The 19772-nt window shown below is 39.4% G+C and overlaps 1 protein-coding gene across 3 annotated transcripts in view; it reads left to right on the forward strand.

Annotated features, from left to right (window-relative positions):
• The window catches only part of LOC135493373 (neuronal acetylcholine receptor subunit alpha-10-like), a 208254-nt gene that overhangs the window by 112135 nt on the left and 76347 nt on the right, over positions 1-19772 (forward strand). The gene's annotated exons all lie outside the window — the stretch shown is intronic.

Here is a 19772-nt window from a genome sequence, read left to right on the forward strand (position 1 = left end):
CCACTAGTAATGATTGTTTGTTATAAGGTCATCATTAAGGATCAACTAACGAAAGCGTTCGATAGAAAGATATGTGGTGGGCATCTGTTCAGACACTTGAATATTGCTGATTGAGAGCTGGTCGATTTTAGCCCAAGCACAACAATCCAGAATGTTCTTGAATGGGAAAATAATGATACTTTTTGATTGTGTTGCCAAGGTTATGTGACAAAAAGAAACAGTTTTCCAATGATCGATGGAGGTGTTTCTCGGAGGCTAAGATAACATGTAGTACGAGATGTCCTCGTGAATACCGGTAGCCTATCCTTTCTGTACTATAAAAGTAGGACCATACATTTCGGAGGACCACAAAAGGGTACCAGTAGGACTAAGTAGGCCCTGGTCCCGTTTTTTTTGTGACGTGTCATGCACAATCTGCAAAGCGCCGCTTCCCATAACGCCCTGGAACATTTACAAAACATTAGAAATACCCGCTGGTGTGGCTTACAGATCTTCAGTCAATGACTGTGACGACCAGTGCATACAATAACATTTCAATAACATTGTTCGTGGAGTATAACTAACCAATTATAATACATGCAATATATGGCACCCCAAGAGGCCTCTTCAAAATGGCACCCGATACCGGTATTCACGAGGACGACCTGTATTTCTTACCGTGGGCATGGAAGCGTTTTCACTTTCTTGCCGTTAGGCATGACTCAAGGCCGTAAATGTGTACTGAAATTCGAGTACAAAATGTATTTCCTGCATCAACATGAGCACACCTATTAATTCTCTCTTACGAGATCTATAAGTGTCCGATATTCGATTGAATGACGAGAAAGTTGATTATTTGATTGCACTCAATGTTTTGATATCATTCTCATCAGATCCAAAAGTGGATTAATTATTTTCTTTCTACTATTGGGAATTAAAACCTCTCAAGTTACCAATGTGATGCTGTGAACATTGTTATCTATTCACTCGGTCAGATATTGATCCAACGCTCGGAGTGCCATTGGTTTTCCTCGAAGACAATTATGCATTTTTATAAAATCGCGAGGAAAAAAGTGAGGATTGACCCCTCTTTTTTTACTCCCCTCATATATCAGGAAAAATATTATATGTAATTAGAGAATTGAAAGGTACACTGAAAATATTTACAGTCGCTGATTTCAGATTGCAGTGAATATCACAAAACTGAATGTAAAATTTGCAAGAAATGTCCAAAACCACCGTTTTCACATTGATAAACTACCCTGAGGAAATTGCACCTGCAACATATCTGCGTAAAAATAACCGTACTTCCTTGCATGATCTTCTTTTCAGTCTACAGCTGTTGCTGGAACACATATGGTAACTGTGGGATGACACAACATTCAGGTCACAGCTCTTTTTGCGACGTAAGCTATATCCTATTCTCGTACAGTTTTGGATAGGATATTTTCTTTTTGTGTCGGAACCATCAACGTATTGCCAAGATTGTCTGAAGTACGCTTCCAAATCACTCCGTCGTTGTCGTGCACATTATATCCTTGTTGCACTAAAGAATAAATCCTACGTCGTCTTATTTCCAATCAATGTAATGCATATGACTATCCAGGTTGGATGATTCTTTTTCTGCTGGGTTTTAGTTTCTTCTATTGTAGATTCTGGAGATGGTGATATACACAGGAGCGACAAAAGTTGCCCAATGACGATATATCTGAGCTTTTTCAATCAACGTGTCCGTCCATCTTGGCCATTGTCTTGGTCCGATGGAGGTATAGGCAGTTAGGTGTTCAGTCATCAATCACTGTGGAGGCATACCATAATCTCATCTATCTAATTATTGTCGTGTTTCTACCGATCTCTCTTAATAAATCAAAAATGATTAACCAAATGTTCCTATATATCCCTTGGAAGTTTTCGCATTATATTTCTTATATCACCCTAATTATGAAAAATTGTGATCGGGTTGTGTTACTGCACAACCACGTAACGAAAGAAGCGCTATTCTAGTGACATTGAAATAGAACCAACAACTACAGTATTGTTTTAAGTGAATGTCGTTGAAATAAGAGAAAACGATATTTTCATGTTCATAGTGATGACATTTTATATCCTTTCCTTTAAGAGTGAGGTTTATCACATTTAGCGAAATGATACAGTGGATAAAACACGACGCTGCCATTACAATAACCGGAAAACGAGTAGAACAATATACATGTCACAAATGTCATGCGAAATATGCATATGTTTATCTTATAATAGCAGTCCTAAGTCAATATTGTTGATTGTTACGAAGTCTCGACCTCCTCTACTCTGTTCTGATTCTCCAAACGATTGGTAATTCATATCGGCATATTGTTAAATTGAAAAATGTTCATGACTGATACGATATGATCAAACTGACAACTAATGGGAACCCAAGGGACCCTCGAGGCGGTATAGAAAATGAGGCCAGTGTCGAATGTCTCTGGTCAGCTACGCTACGAGGCAACAATGATTGTGAATTCCTGGAACTATCAACTATCTATGACAGTTACGAGGATAATCCAATATTATGAGAAACTTGTTTTTCAACTGCCGTATAGACATCATAAGAGCAATAAAACAGCAATTACACTTTCTTCCTAAAGCAGCAATATTTCTTGGAGCACCACATGTCCAGATATATACACACATTCTACATGTAGATCGCCGAATGTCGGCATGTACATGGATCGTTTATTTTGGTCAGTTCATGATACGATAATATGATCTGAAAACGTGGAATTACATAGCCTATACTGTATGATGCGTTGATACAACACATTTTGCCAGCCGACCAGAGGCTTGACATTATACATGATAGTGGTACCGCTGTGCTATGACTATCTGCATTGTAAAATTTAATGTTTAAACCATGAAACTTCGTAGGTGATATTTGTTTGCATGTGGCTGCACAATGATTCAAATATGCACGAAAAAAGTTAACGAGGGTAACATAAACTTGGCGAAGGTATTTTTTCGTCAGTTTGCGTTCATCAACGCAAAATAATGGGCGTTTTGAAAATTTCTAAATTAAACATTCAGAGTAACGGCTTAAAATACCGTCGATGAGTGTGAAAGTTAGCCAAGGACGAAATGCACCATATGCGATTAATGGCCCTAATGATGGTACAGGTAATATCCTAGTTTGAAAATGAGACCCGGGGGTGCACCTACCGAGACAAAGATACGTTTTTATTTGAATATGTTATGTATACTAGAAAATGAAAACACCACGACCCTGAAGGGCAAGGTGTTTAGGAATGCTGGAGTTTGCATATAATAGAGTTACAATGAGGCCAGGCTGCTGGTTTACGGCACAGTATGAGTATTCATGTACCTCATTTCGTTAGATCTGCATTGACCATTCATCTTGCCAATAATTTGGACAGTTTGGTCATGTGTTTCATCAGTGAGAGTGCAGTTTGCGCTTTCTTAATGCTGTTCGAAGAAAAAATCTTACCGAAAGAATCATTGCTATCTCAAGATCTTAAATCATATTAGATTGCTATTGTTACTCCCATTCTACAATCAGATTATCTTGGCTTTGGTATCACGGCACCTTTAAGACTACTTGCAATGTTTATGACCTTGGCATGCCCATAGGTTACTGCACGGCAACAAATATTTGTACAGACCGATGCCGAACTGTCTTGGATTTGAATTTTCAGAAAAAGACCCAAACTCTCACTGCATGATACTCTTTGTGACACTTCAATAAAATATGAGAATGGTCATATTATTGAACCAGTTGATAATCTTTCAAATATTTAATCATGCATTTTGCCGGCTAATATGTTGATATTTATTAGTACAAATAGAGATTTGACGGTTTGTTCCGATATTGTGAGATCTTAGGAGTCCCTTTCAGGACAACCGAACAGAGTGAATCTCTGTCACGTCTCGATAAACGAGCACATGCAGTGCGCAACCCTTTGACGATTTTGGTGAATGGAAAGTGATATTGCCAAGTATTTCCGTTCATTCTCGACGGATTTACTGCGACGGGGTTGCTAAAGGTTTTTTTATTCATTCGTATCACCAGAAGACACATTCACAATTCAGTTGACTCTTGGTGCACTTTAGCTATTGTTCAATGGACCCAACCATCATTGCGGATAAATAGCAAACTGAAAAGGATTGAGAAGAAGTAGTGTTTGTTTTTGTACATTAAACCGTGGTAATAATCACCTTCTACGGAAATGAATCTTCGAGGTTTTATTCGATCCATCCCCGTCTAATGGAAATGGTGAAAAACCTTCAGCGATCATTATTGTAAAAACCCTACGTCAGAAATATTCCATGACATTAATCACCAGTCGTTCTCAAAAAGTTATGGTGTCTTGCAAAGCCAATGGTGTTAGATATTTCCAGTATTTTGGGCAGTTGTTGGGTGTCTTCTGGCCACTGCTTGCTTTTGGGCAAATGAGGAAATAATCGTCTTCATCGTCAAGTCAGTATAAATTGTCAATTTTCCGTTGGGCTCAGTATATCATCAGTGTGTCTGTTCTAGCTCAAGCACGCACAACCTATGTTTGGTAGTGACTTCTTGACTGTACATGTAGTCTTTAGAATCAGATTCCCTTTGGGATCTCGAAGGCTTGTTCGATATCGCTTGGGCTTCATTGATATTTTTGTTCATGTGCCTTGCGACAGTGATCAACCCGAGAGTACAATTTAGACCGTTAGTATGGTCATAACCTGTACTTCTGTGCAGCCTTAAATCGTACTCGTATTGCTGACGCCTGTCATATTGGCTCGTGTTAGTCCCTATGCAATAAAGCGAGGACATGTTATTCTTCATTGTTGACAGAAGGGCCCTGGTGATTGATAAAGTGCTAATGTAATGTCCCCCGATAGCACCTCAAGCTACTAGAACGCTAGTGGTATTGACTTTTTTCGCAGGGTCTACTTTGCAGAGGGTAATGAGGTTTTCTTTGTGTTTGAAGTGTTTTCTCTTTCAACCATTGGCTGAAATCACTGGAGTACGATACGGTGTGATGAAGTGGTGTTTCTTTTTTTCTACCAAGAATATGAAACAATTTATCATTACCGTCTAAGCCGCCATGTATCAGATATGCATCTTCTAACTTATATGTATATGCATATGTTATGAATCTAATAGCGATAAGAATTGTTTAGAATTTATATTGGTTTGACAACAAATTACCTTGGAATTTTTCATTAGGAAATCTCTTCCGAGTATAGAGGCATATCAAAGATATTACCCACCACCATAATTTGATCATCTGTACTCTGAAAATTAGAGGTGCTTCAAGGCACGCCTGGGGGTGTCATAGGTCGCCGCCCAGAGGGCACTCCGCACAGCACCCCAAAACAGGATGCTATTACAGCACTCCTTTCTAAAGGGTGCAATGGGGTAGGGTGCTTTAGAAAAGGGGTGCTAGTTAATAGGGTGCTTTACCTCAGGGTGATATAATGGGAAGATGTGCTTTTAATATAGTTTCGGTGGCGTAGAACGATATGTTCGATCTCATTTGCTGGTTGATGCAACTAGTTCACAGTAGTCCCTTATTTACGTGAATTTGATGCAATAATATGAAATACGAGAAATGTTAAAAATCACTAAATTGAGGCTATTATCTGATCCCGGGCAATTCTATTTTTATATATGCCAACTGAGTTCTATAAATCACCTTTGGTGTGTTCCAGAACTCAAAAACAGTTTATACTTTCAGTTTCGCATTTTGCAGTTGTGACTGCATGTATGCCCCCATTCTTGCATCAAACGCTTACATACACACTGGGTACATATTTTCGAAACTATCCGGTTGATAAGGTTTGTTTAGTCATCATCCGGCTGACTGATGTTGTGCGTTGTTCCAATCTTTCCTAATTCATAATGACTGTTATCAGGGGAGGTTTTGTAAATCGTGCCCAGTAACTGTCTACTTTGAGTACCCTCAAAGCAGTACTTATTCCGACAGAAAGCATCAGCAATGTCAATATCCTTTCACATGTTACTTGATATCGACAGCATTACAACATTTCCTACTTATCCCAGGTCTTCAAGAGTGCAGCAAACAAAAGGCTGTTGCAGTAGATGACATGTTTGTCAGAAGTGCTTTGACATTGCCGAGTAGAGAGGGATGTGAAGAGGTGAGTGTCGGGGGAACATTTCCTCTCTTTCTACAAATGATTTCCTAAAACTCTCAAACGTAACGGCAAATAGGAAACAGGTGAGGTGATATGAAAACCAGGTCGGATGATGATGGGGGGGGGGGGGGCAGGGAAAATAGTCACGTATCTTCAAGGTACTGGAGAATTCTCGACCAACCATTGTCAGGCAAATAAAATCGAAGTCATATTTGATCGATGCTGATGTAGTATCAATTATTTTGAACTATAAAGTTGAACCTTATGTTGCATAAATACTAAACGAAGGCCATCCCATTCCAATGATTGACTCTTACCGATGGGGAGGATAAGTCTCATACATTGCAAGTCTCCATCCTCTACAATTTAACAAGACGATAGATATGGCCTGATCACCATGGATCAACAACAAATATGGATGATGTCTTTCCGCCTCACTGGGTCTCAAGCTATCAACATTCTTGTTTCTCTGGGACTAATATATGTTATACCAGGGACCGCGTGCTTTATAGTCTTTGCCCGATGGTGATGGTAACAACGTTTCAAAGAGCCGCTTAGTATTGGATACATGAAATAAAAAACCCGTATCACAGTCAACAAAAATTAATGAGGATACCTGCTTGTCAAAGTCTGTCAGGATGATGCGTAATTCGACTCGGCCGAGTTTGGAATCAAACCCTGGCGAAGATCCAAAATAAGGAAGTTCCGTTTTGCCATTGCGTTCCTATTTGGACAAACGTCTGAAGCCTGGCAAGGAATCGGAAGACTATTTTCCTGAGAACACCTTATAACCTGGTAACAACTCCATCTGCAATCAAAGCATTGGTCTCGGGTAACAAGCTGATAGCTTCATCTCAATCGGCCAATACCACCAGCCATGAAATAAGGAACGGACATAAATTCCCTTAGGTTTAGTGGTGATAAATTGCTAGGTGTCGGAGTAGGCCGGATGAGGTCGCGATTGCTGTCTGCTCCATTGGCGTGTGAAATACCTAGTGGCACAGAATGATGATTTTGGTTTGATGATACGCTTTCATTGCCTCGGGTATTGTCATGATTGCCACGAAAATACCACAGATTGGAAATATGATCGGCATTGGATAGCAATTCCTAGTCTGTAATATTCAGAAGAAGCGTTGAGTATTCTTGACTGATTCTACTTACTGATACTTGAGATGGCGTCAGTATATTTTTGTATGACAAAGATGAACCAAGCTTTTAATAAGTGGGTGCTGGAAAGTTTTCAATGCATACGCAGTCTGATATGAATCATACGCGTAAGAAGTCAGAGCCTGCCAATAAAGCATCGATGATGCTCTCAAAAATGGACTTTTAGGAAATATGTAGATGGTGGGAAAATGTATTTAGGCAAGTGCAATTTTACCATGAAATTGTAGCTATGACTTTCTAGCTGGTCATGTGATGGATTTATCCTTACAAACAACGACACGATTGGCAGCTGCACTTGCAAATTATAGCAGAAGGAAACTCCTTACCGGACTAGCATATGGTGACATTTCCGTGCGCTGGTGTTCCCCCAAGAATACATCGAGCAATTGGGTTTGAACGTCTGCATGCGGAAAACATTACTATACCGCTCAAATCGTCGTGATTATCAGAAACACGCTCGTCCTCTGATCGATTGAGTTGGCTTGACCTGTGTGATGGGGGGCATGCCTGGATGTCATCAGCGTTATGCGCAGACAGCTCAGCTGACTTCCAGAGGAATGTTGCACAAACATGACAGTGACCCAGTCACTCATATCTGACATCTCTCTCCAGCGGAACCATTAAGATATCTTCTAGCTCTTAATCGGCTCATTTATAGCACCTCCAAGGAGACCAGCGATAATGGTAATTGGTTCCGGAAATAGGTGGCTTATTCTTTTTAGGGATCCATAATGCAGATTTCGAAGTAATATCGGACGAGTCCGACGTGATAAAGAGGATGACATGCATATTTAGGCGCTTCTTGTTAGCTGCAGAGGCATGGCGAAACAGCTTACGATTTTGCTCAATGGATGACGTATACTGTTAACATGGTCAATGACGGACTAGGTGTGTGGGGGTAATGGCCGATCTATTGGTGTCCAATATAGCTGCAACGTCATTAGATGTCGTTGCCTCCACTTTCGCCATAACTGGCAGATGATGTGAAAACCTTTTTTCATGATCGTCCCTGACTATTGGCGCATTGCTTGTTTACACAATTTCAATATGATCAACCCTCCATGGAGACAGGACAACGGATGGTGGGGCGTCCGACCGTTTGATGACTTGGGATTGTCGTGTTTATCCTGGTCATCCACTCCCACTTGCCAAAACCTTGATTAACATTCATCTGAATTTAGTCTACGACTCCGTTGGGGGGAATGTATTCCTTAGTCAACGCATTATCCAATATATTTTATTTGAAAGAGGAATCGGAATGAGGTTAGTAGACGACCAACTTCTGAAATTCACCAGTTATTGTCCAACACAAAAAAACCTATTTGCATAAAACGATTATCGGCTCAAATGACTGCCATCTTTGTTGCTATCTCGCCACCTCAGGCATTATCGAAATGCCTGATCCGACACCAGATCTAAAATTGCCCCTCCAAATGGCAATCTCGACTGAGAAGATGAAGGCTTTAGCTTTAGACAACCAATGGCATGGATCGATATCCGATAGGATTGGTTCAATGCATTGACACAACTCCCAACAAAATAATTACTGATGGATATTGAATGTTTAAAACTCGTACTAGGAACAATGCGTTTGACTGCTCTCTTAACTGAATTTCTCGTCTAAACATTACTTAGAGAGGAGGGGTTTTCCAATATCAACCAGAACAGAAAGATTGACGTTGAAAATTTTACGAATTCATTGCACAGATCATTGAGAGGAAAGTCTCCTTTCAGTTACAAATCTTGGTTCCCCTTCATTTCGTAAAATCACACTTACAAGGGTCATGTTGGGATCAACTTAGCTTTTTTATTTTATTTAAGGAACAGGGATTATTGGGTATCATTTCACATCTGATCGATATAGACATCTGAGGGTTACTTGCGTTTTAGGAAAAGAACATTATTCCACATTTAACACTGAACCCACTGGTTAAATAACACGTAGAGTACATTACACTCATCTTCTGTTTTAGCCCTCATTACCTGGAAAATGTCGAGTCGCTGGCTTTGATTTTTTGTATGGTCGTCTATCAGACGTTATGGCTTCAAAGCCATATTCGATGTGTCACTACATTTCCGCTCTCCCACTCTATTCGCATTAAGGAGGAAAAGCTCATTTGTAGTGAAGCACTACAAGGTAAATCCTCATCCAGTGATCAAGGATCAGGCCATTGTTGATGCTTTTTATTGATGTCTTACATGTTTTACCTTCTCTCGTTACAGGTGAGTCGTCTTTAATGTTAGTTGTAATTGAAGGTAGGAGATTTCTTCAGCGCGATCCCAATGATTTTCAATAACTTCTTCTCCGAATATGCCCATTAAATAAACTTGCAATGGTCAACGTGATATTTCAGCCCACGACTCGCAATTTTAGTCTTGACAGAAGTGTCGCACGATCCTTCAGGAAATGTATAAAAAGACCCAAGACAAAAAATGAATGTCTTGCATATGAATTTAAGTAAGAAAATATGACTATGGTAGGTAATACGGTTACTTGGATTACATTGATTACTTTCACTACTGTAAAAAATTAGTTACTCTCGAACATCCCATTATCTGTTGCTACTTCGCATTTATCAAACCGTGAGCCCTTCATATTTGGCGATTCTTCTTGATATTTTACTAACTCGTTTCTAAATCTGTCCACCAGATGAAGTGTTGTATTATTCGTATCCAAAAAAGAAGAAATACGAATTATCATGTAATGTTATTGGCGATACATAACCTTCTTCGTTGGATTGCCGCTAGAGATACAACGGACCTAATCTGGCATCACCTGCATCTTCCATTGTTAATCAACAAAATGGTGGCCAACCGCAGGCAGGTAAGTACATCCAATCTCTGCAACAGCAGGAGGGATGCGTGCTTTATTAGGCCATGACACCTTCACCTACGTCAGATTGTAGCATCGGGATAAGAAGAGATCACGGAGAAACAACAAATTCCTTCATGTTTTAGGGCAAAGCATAAAAAATAAGAACTCTTCTGAATGTCTAAAGGACATTTTATCCTTCCTTGTTTTAATACTATAGCTACATTCTTGGGAAGTAACCATCAACTTAGATTAAGGAGCCCGACTCTCCTGAAGATGACGTATGCTCCCAGTCACTGACATCAATTCTAGCTGGAGTGTCACATACAGCATTTAAAGGAATCGGTTGTAACCCAAACTCTATTCTCAAACGAAAGTGCTCGGCTTCTGCGTTACTCGGAAAAGTTCTTTTAACCCGTCACCTTTAAGATGCAAACATGAAAAAGCCTTGTTCAGAGTTGTACAACCACAATTACCTAGGTTACCAAGTATCACAGTTTTGTCTGATTATTCAACGTTTGTTTGGAGTTTCTTTATTTTCGATTCTTATCAGTGTGTCTGTTCTCTTCCATCAAATGAATATGTTCATCATAGTGGTAGTCTACCCTTGGCATATAGCTATGAGATCATGATATTGGGAAACCACGTCAGTCGACATACATGTATTGATGGAACTATTCACACTGAGAGACAAACACATGCATTTTTTATTCGTTATCGTCTGTGTCGATTATAACAGATCTATACCATTGGTTGTAGGTGGAATTTTAGATGTTGCTTTAAAGGTAAAGGCAGTGCCATTTAATACTTCACTTATTGTGAAGCTTTTTATTCGATCAAAAAAACTGTACACTCGAAATCCGTAAAAGCACATACTTCCATCAAAACAAAATCGTATAAGAAAATGCACAAATTCAGCAACTGGTATTTATTCAGCTTGAGATTCTTGAAACAGTGGGAACAAGCAACTGCGCAAATATATTATGCGGTAAGAACAAACTGGTCTTGAAAACAATGAGTATGATCAACGGTGCACCTTCAGCAATGACTTGAACAAAATGCAGATTCTATAAGATGACCACAGACAAAATGTTATGAGATAGGGAACTTTCTGTTATTAAACCGCCCGGCATTCTTAACATTCCTCTCGATATGGATAGTTTATTCGCCAGGGTAGTCCACGGCGTCTGGTGATACCGCTACGAACTATTGATTGCATCTTTCCTCGCTTATTGATATCAGCCTGTTGTGTGTGGTTCTCCGATGTGTCGAGGATGGCTCTGTATGTTTCTGCTAAATATCAAACGGCAACTCTAGCGTCATCATGAAGACAGTTTGCAGTTAAGGCTCAGAGTTTGATAGTACTGCTATGTTGTCTCAAAGTTGGCTCATTACGAAAGTTGCTTAATGACGGATATTTAAATCACATTATACATTAATTTAAACGTGTCCAACACAAAAAACCCTCTTTGCATAAAACTGTCTGGAGCAGAAAACTGATAGAAGACTTTGAATCATCAGTTATGCATGTACTGTACTTAGCCTTGCACTTGCTGCTTCATCATTAAAAACAAAATCTGCTCGTCATAAAATAATCAAATATGCTTCTTTGATGGTGGCTTAACTCAACATCGTCAACGTGAGGAACGTCTAGTTTCTGTGATGCTGTTTACTAACGTCTCGAATACCACACAGAAACCAAGTAGATTGAAAGAAAATTCCGCAAACCGCCAGGGAAACGAGGGGTCCGGTTAGAGTTTATGGTGGTGTACTTAATATGATCTTAGTCAGTTGCTGTTGTTCGTCATGACACTGCCCCGATTTGGTTGTTCGGATAAGTTCGGAAACCAAGCCTTCCTCATGGCACATGGCAACTGTAGTTGTTTCTCATTTCGAATTGCCCGTCAAGAGGTGAACCCTGTTGTGAAATGACAATACCTACCTTGTTCAGATGAAGCAATTTCCTTGCTCAGAAGTTGCATTCAAATAAACTTGTTGACCATCAGATTGATTCGTTTATCCATTTGTATTCATGACCTTCTTCCTGCAGAGTGTTCAGGTGATGAATTTATCTTGGAGATGTTTATAAGGAAAGACCAATGTGAGAGGAATAAGAAGAAATATCATTTCTTATAACTCTCTTGAAGTCTAACTGAGATTTTGTTCTTAATGTACATCTCTGTACCGTACATTTGCTTTTCTAATGATTGTATTAGACTGTAATTTAAGGTCATGAACTGAAACTATTTTCTTCTTTGCGTTAACGTGATATCAGAAATGTGAAAAGGTTTAAAAGCGTTAGAATTTTTCTAAATTTTGTATCCTAAAACCTTCGTTTCTTGATATCTTTATCTCACCTCAATAATCCAGTTTAATATGCAGACCAAATGCGCTAATTATCTGTGGCATGTGAATAAAGGTGATATTTGATAAGAAACCACCATTATTTGACTAGATAATTCATATTCTGACAAAGCTGCCAAGCTCTAAGCTTTCTTTATTTCCATTTCATGTCTCACAAGTAACAAAACACGAAATACGTGACGGAAGATACAGTCCTGCGTCACGTCTAACCCAATCAAGTCTTAATCGCGCTGACATGGTATAATTCAATTTAAAGGAAGATGACGATATTCGAGTTTGAGTGTAATTAGATCTAGTGTACATTTATTGGTGGCAATATGAAAAGACATGGCGTTCCAGTACTTAGGCGTCGCCAAGGGGCCATAATGCTGAATAGAAAAATTGTAATTCCATTTGCTAGTGTTCTTCCTTTAACTCAATAGGAGATGAAAATGTAATGAATTGACCGGACAGTTCAGTATCAAGTTTCTTAGTTCGGTTCAGAGCATCCAGCATAATCACGTAATTGATGGAGCTTTTTATATTGACTCGAATTCGGACAATGATCTGTTTTTTTTGTAGAATAGAAAGGCTGCTGTAAAGTGGGTCACTGTAAGGTAATCAAGACCGTTAGAAATGGTGCTTTTATCAGGTACGTTTTGATAAAATAATTTAGTGAAAGGTTAGGTTAAGGATAAACTCTAAATGCTTCTAAACTTTGCATATTTATATGTAAATGGCACTGTCTTCATACAACTCTCAGTCTAAGAAATAGCGATATCATGACGAAGTCCATTTAAGTACTGAATCGAAAGCATTCCCCCGGCAGAACAAGTGTAATGTAAAGCTCCGCAGAGGACCATAAAAACGTACTAGACCAAATGGGAAAATCTTCTTGGTAATTTCAACGCCATAGTTGTAAAATTAAAAGAGAGATGGTAATAGGAATAAGATTGTGCTGTTCATGTTTATTTCTTCTATGGGAATATTGTTCTGTCACGGTTAATCTTATTGACAGTCTGTCTGGGTCTGAATCAAGAGAGAGCGGCAGTAATGATTACTTCATTTGTTGAAACCCTTGTCATAATTTCATATTGTTGGTGTGATTCGCGACATGCTAATTGATAGAATGGTTCAAATGAAGCTGGTATTGACGAAAAAAGGGGCTTCATGTTGTTACCACTGCTTCGTTCAGGTATCATGATCTTCCTTGGTATTTAGTTCGAGATTTGATAAATGCAAGACATGGCACAGTTCATATCAGTATTACAGGCAGTGGCTATCCATGAAGAGAAAAAAGGGCGTTGCACATTCCATGACACAGTCCACAACACTTCTGACAAGATATCAGTAAGTGTGTGATGCAGAATGGTTGTTGGGTTATTACCTCGAACATTTTAGAACTAGCCCGATTTCATTACCATTTAGTACGAGCAACAAGGTGACCATTATAATACCCTCTTGACCTTAAATGGGATGTAGACCTGGCTATAGTTCCAGGGATAATGGCATAGCATATAATTAAACAGCTTGATATTACGTTCAAATGTGTCAAATCGCTCTCCTGTGCATCATTCGCATCATGTTTGAAATCGAAAACTAGGACATTAGGTAATTGCAGCTATCACGTGATACAAGATATTAAGTACTCCCAGAATTTATTGTAAAAGCGCCTTCAGGGCCATTTGAGTTAACTATCAAAGAAATAATAATAGTTGTAAATTTTTATTTTATGCCAGAATTTTAAGGCAATTCAAAACAACAGGTGTTGAGGGATCATGCCAACCTCAGTTTGCGAATCTGAATTGACATATACATGTATAAGCTGATACTGGGTTATCTATTTTTTTATGTAGATTTCAGCAATGTTTACACTCATTTTTTATTGTTCTGACCCGATATGACTTATGAAGCAAAGCTCCAAATTATCCATTGGCGCAATCGCTCCCGTCACACATCAGGATTAGGCAGAATAACCACACTGCAAAAAAACTTATCATTCCTGCCGCGCAGCGACCATCCGCAATGGAGATGGTATCGGAACGATCTCATTACGAGGGATTGTTGAATGATCGCTGTCTCTGTCCGTTGCATGACACCATTCGTCAAATCATTACACTTCGCCGCGTGCAAAAGACCGAGGCATTTGAAAATATCGAGAGAGACGAGAAACACTATGAACTCCTGAGTAGGGAAAAATATGGGTAAAGCAGGAGAAACTGATAAGCAATGTTCTGTCCCTCATCCGGACACCCGATGAGTTATATTTGTTTTAATGACGGAGTGATCTGTGAAAGACCACCGATGTAGGTCGTCGTTCTCCTGATTTTATTCGTTTGAGTGTAATTTTCCACAAAATATTTCAGGCAATATTACTAAACAACGATGAACCGATAAATTGTTTAATATGGTAGGCGGCAAAAAATCTGTATACGTTATTGCCGCTTGATGAACGATACCTGGAAGCTTGGCCTAGTGTGTTGAAGCTCATTGCTTTAGATGGTTTTACAGAGATACATGCATCTAGCGAAGGATAAACAAGGTGCAAAGTGTACACAGGAGTATATAAACCTGCTTCCCTTGTAAGTTTCTACTCAATGCGAAATGTAAAGTCATGCCAGGTTTCGATCAAAACATTGCATAATGTGATCAAAACAAAGGATTAGAGCGAAGGTGTAATTGTAGTATATGAGGAAAGGAAGGGAAACCGTGGGTTCTTTGGTGTTGAGGTTATCTCTGCCTGAGATATTCATCTGTGCAACACGATTTGGTATATCTGCCTATTCCTATCTAAAACACAGCACCGTACAGTTTTCGTTTGAGTAATAGGATGGCGTCATTTAAAGCATATACATGGAAGCCTTTTAGAGAAAAATCTAGGGAAACTGTTGGTTAACCAGATGGGATCATTCTTTGGTGATAGATATAAGGGCTTCCATTACAGACATAGCGCCATCCAGCGCTACTGGCTGGGCACTTGGATCGGGCCATATTTAAATGAACAGGGAAGTCCCATGGGGACATTAAAATTGGCTCACTGTTTCTGCAATCATGACTGCGAAGCAAACAGAACCTATTCAAACTACTTCAGTCGGATGTGAAATGAGGCCATCAAAAAGATGGTGCATTTCAAAACTAATTCGTAGAATAGGGGCGGCTAATGGTCGAAACTGATATCAATTCGAGAGCGGCGGTAGCGTGGGAATTTTACAGCTAGTAGTGACAATATAATATAATTGCTTAGGCAATCATAACTACTACGGTCCGATTGGTCCAATCAACGCAGGTATAACGCAGCCCAGTTTGCTCAGCACACAAATAACACTTTTATTCCGTTTGTTTTATGCGTGAACATAAGGGTCTTGCATTACTGTTCATTAACCAGTTTGAGTGAATACCACTGTTTATCTGTCCGCAATTTACACAATGTCTCACACACCACAGCATGTAAAATGATACATTTGTGGAAACAGACGGGATCGAACTAAAATTGATCACTGTTAATTCTCATAAATTGGCCTAAGTGCTCTCCTGTGCCGTTTTATTTGGACAGTCTGTGTTCGATCAGTTATTTGGTCAGTTGGTGGCATTCTATCAAATAGAATTAATGCATTAATAAAATCGGGCTGGTAAACATAGACAATACGTCAAATGAATATCATTGGACTCTCCATATTCAGACCATCCCGGTACACGCATCAAACCTACGCTAAAAGTCACCTCATAATTGAAAGGATAATAACCGTCAGAATCAAATTGACCAGCCACATGTGCAATTAAACCATTTCAGTACATAATCTCATTCCCTTTAGAATGCATATGAACCCCAGGACTTAAACACCAAAATGTAACTTACATCATCAACCAAGTTTCATTAAATAATTAAACTTCATCTATCTCATAGGTCCGATACACAAGCTGGGGTCGTAATAAACTTTGTAATTAATATTGATGATTTTTAAAACACCACAAGGGTGACCTTACTGTGTATAATTTGCATTAACGTCCAAGAAATTTAATAATATACCAATAGGCCAATATCCTTAAGTGTATTTAGCTTTAAGCACTATAATTGCCTGGGCTACTTACTTAATGTCCACCCAATATGATAATTGATAGATGTGTTAATGGTTTATCGCTTAGAGGGAAGTTCGACACTTTCTAAAAATTTTGAACAATTATATTTTCACGCGATGGCAATCGCATAGTCTTCAATATGTTGAAATTGTTCGTTGATGATGTTCTGTGAAGGACCAATATAAATTGCAGATTAGAAATCCGACACTTACAGCAAGTCTTGTTATGCTTTGGTCATCTCTGCAAAGGCTTAATTCACCAGGATCATTTATACCTGATGGATGCAGATATCCTCACTATGATGGCGTGGTGACATGCCGGTATGGATAGTGTAAACTATTATGTCATTCGCCTACGTCTACATGTTGATACTCGTCACGTCTCGATGTTGAAACTCGTTGTATGTCGCCGAAAATATCACGATGAAGCAGTGGTTCGATTCAAAACGCCCAATCATAGTTTCCATTAGCAGCATCTACTCGCTACTCTTTCTGAGTATATAATTTTTTCAAAAGATTATGATTGTTATTTCTCGTCCGATTTAATAATGGTGCCTCCGCAACACCCTTGGCATATCCGCTACCATACCCACCACAAACGCCTTTTACCTTAATGACTTCCTTCAGCGCTAACAGATATGCTAGCAATCCGTGCCAAATATAGGATATGAATGCTCGCAAGTTGTATTTTGCAAAGGTTCGCTTTCCTTGATGTAGTTTTTCGCATCAAAAGTCACTTTGAATATTAGTTATTTTTGAATTAGGCAGAATATGCTGAAGCTTTCGTATTTACGATATTCTGTATGATCTGTTTCTGTTTCGTGACTTTTCCGTCGATTTTCTGATACCGATACTTCAGTCCTTTGTTGTCGTCGTGCGAATTGTTTTGACTCAAGTTGTTTATCTTATTGCATAATTCATTTAACTCGTTTGCACAATGATCACCCAGGCTCTTTTGTTATGAACTAGATGAAGCTATATCGGACTCACAAGGCTCTTTAAACTGACATCCGGGCTGAAATAGTATATTCGGTGAGAAATTGCTACAGTCGGATTGAGACTGAGTTACTTCTTTGCATCTATCGAGAAGGTTGTGTTGTATTGCATACCAAACAAACGCCGTAGCACAGCATCTCTGCACTGCAAAGTGTTGAAATCCCAATGATGACCTTACTCCTTGGCTGACATGTTTGAGCCATATTGTTCGTCTATATGCAGTTAATGAGCAGCGCTGACTGGGAAGTTGACACAGCCATCACAACTGGCCCCTGGCTGCAACAATATTGTCTCTTCCGTATCAACATGATCGAGAGCCATCGACTTGCTTTTATCTGTATTTCATTGCCAGTGACTTGTCACATCGCAGTGCCTCTCCGTCATTGCCGAATAACGTCCTGCCACTTTGTGTTTATTGTATGGCCAGTAATTATTGCACCATGAAAGTACGAGAGCTTCACGACTTCAAAGGTTGTTTGTGGATGATGTAGACCTCAGAAAGGCTACAGGATGTGCCAGGGTGAAATAAAAGACATACTGGTGGCAGATGGGAATGATGTCATCCATTGAATATCATGTGTCCTACGGGGTTCTAAGGTGAAACCAAACAGGGTTGTTTTGAATCCTTACGTTTTCGACTCGCGGCAGCCATAAGTCGACCAGAGCCAAGTACATATAATGTTCAGTATAGTACAAGTAATCATTTTGCCAAATGAAATATAAAAGCCTGATTATAGATGATATTGGCATCGTTTTGGGAAACTTTACGTTGTTACTTTAAAAATATCAGATTTAAGAACAAAGTGATTTTCATTTCGTCTGCCTTTTTGAACCCGATCAACAAGCAAGACAAATTGTTATTCTTGAAACAACTGGCTTTCCACTATTTCGTGACATATTATCCTTTGCCAGTAAATTAAATTGCCTTGTCCCATGCATCCACTGTGCGAAGCTAAAACTATGTTTAATTGAAACCCGATAAATGGTACACCGGCCTTCTTATCTTCCCATGATCTCTTGGATAATGCAAACTTGAATTCAATTACTCCGCATAGTATTTAATTGAAACTTGTCATACATTACCACAATGCAGATATTATCTGTTTCGTTTTTTGGACTAAGCTCCGGAGGGTGTTTCAAAGTATTTCATCCAACACAGGAAGCACAATGTAGTATAATGAAACAATAACAACGTAACGGACAAAAACTTGCTTTGTCGAAATAACGTCAAGTGATGCTTTAAAGTGGTCTAAAGGACTCGCTATCATTCAGTAGAATCATCGAGTGATGTCACCAAGAACGCAACAATCCCGTGAACGGGATCGAATGAATTATCCTCTGGCTTCTTTCCCCTTTGAAGATGACACTGTCTTCTAACAGTCTCTGTGACTGGTATCAGTTGCCAGGAATTGGGACGAATCAATGCAGTGTAACCAAACCAGCGAAAGAAAGTAATTTGGTCGTTTGGGACAAGTGGTATAGTTGTGATGTAAGGACTATAATCGCCAAGTGATGCTTGCGAAGCACTTCAGCAATTGCATGGTACATTGGCTGCGACAACGTGATTACGTTGTACAGAAATCGAAGACGTCCGGGAGCGCCAAACCTATTTGTATGGACGGGGGTTGGAGAAACTCCACGTTACGCTCTGGCAAGATTGGTTGGTGATTGGCCAAGCAGTCCTCTCGGGGCCATGTGATTGCGACGAAATTGGTTTTGCAATGGGCCATTACGTGCCAGGGTACAGTGGTACGTGGGGATGGATCAACGGTCTCTGCTTCAGAAAGGTCTGTGAGACAGTCTGTCTAAGCCGAAGCTTACCAGGGGACTCATAACACATATCGTACCGTTAACGCGGCTGTGCAGGTTTTATGTCTGTCACAGGCTTAAAACATTCGTTCGTTTGTATGTGATGCCACATGTCTCACATAAGGATGCACTGACGTTTGTCTGGTTGTGTACGGCATGTTCTTTCCGTCTCAAACCTACTTGCGGTGAATTTAACCATACATTTCTTAATCTATGAAAATATCGTCATATTTATTGCATACTAAATCATCTAAAATGTAGCAAATGTAACTTAACGTTCGATGAATGTTCGAAACTGTGTCACTCTGTCATCGATAAGACACGTTGCCACCTACTGACAAACCATTTTTCTGAATAATGGAGTGATATTTCAAAATTTCATTTCCTGTTTCTTTTAACAACGTCTATCTTCCCGTTTCAATCATGTCGAGGCATCATTGATGCTAACTCGGCAA

Source organism: Lineus longissimus, chromosome 1, assembly GCF_910592395.1.
Source record: "Lineus longissimus chromosome 1, tnLinLong1.2, whole genome shotgun sequence".
Classification (NCBI taxonomy): Eukaryota; Metazoa; Nemertea; class Pilidiophora; order Heteronemertea; family Lineidae; genus Lineus; species Lineus longissimus.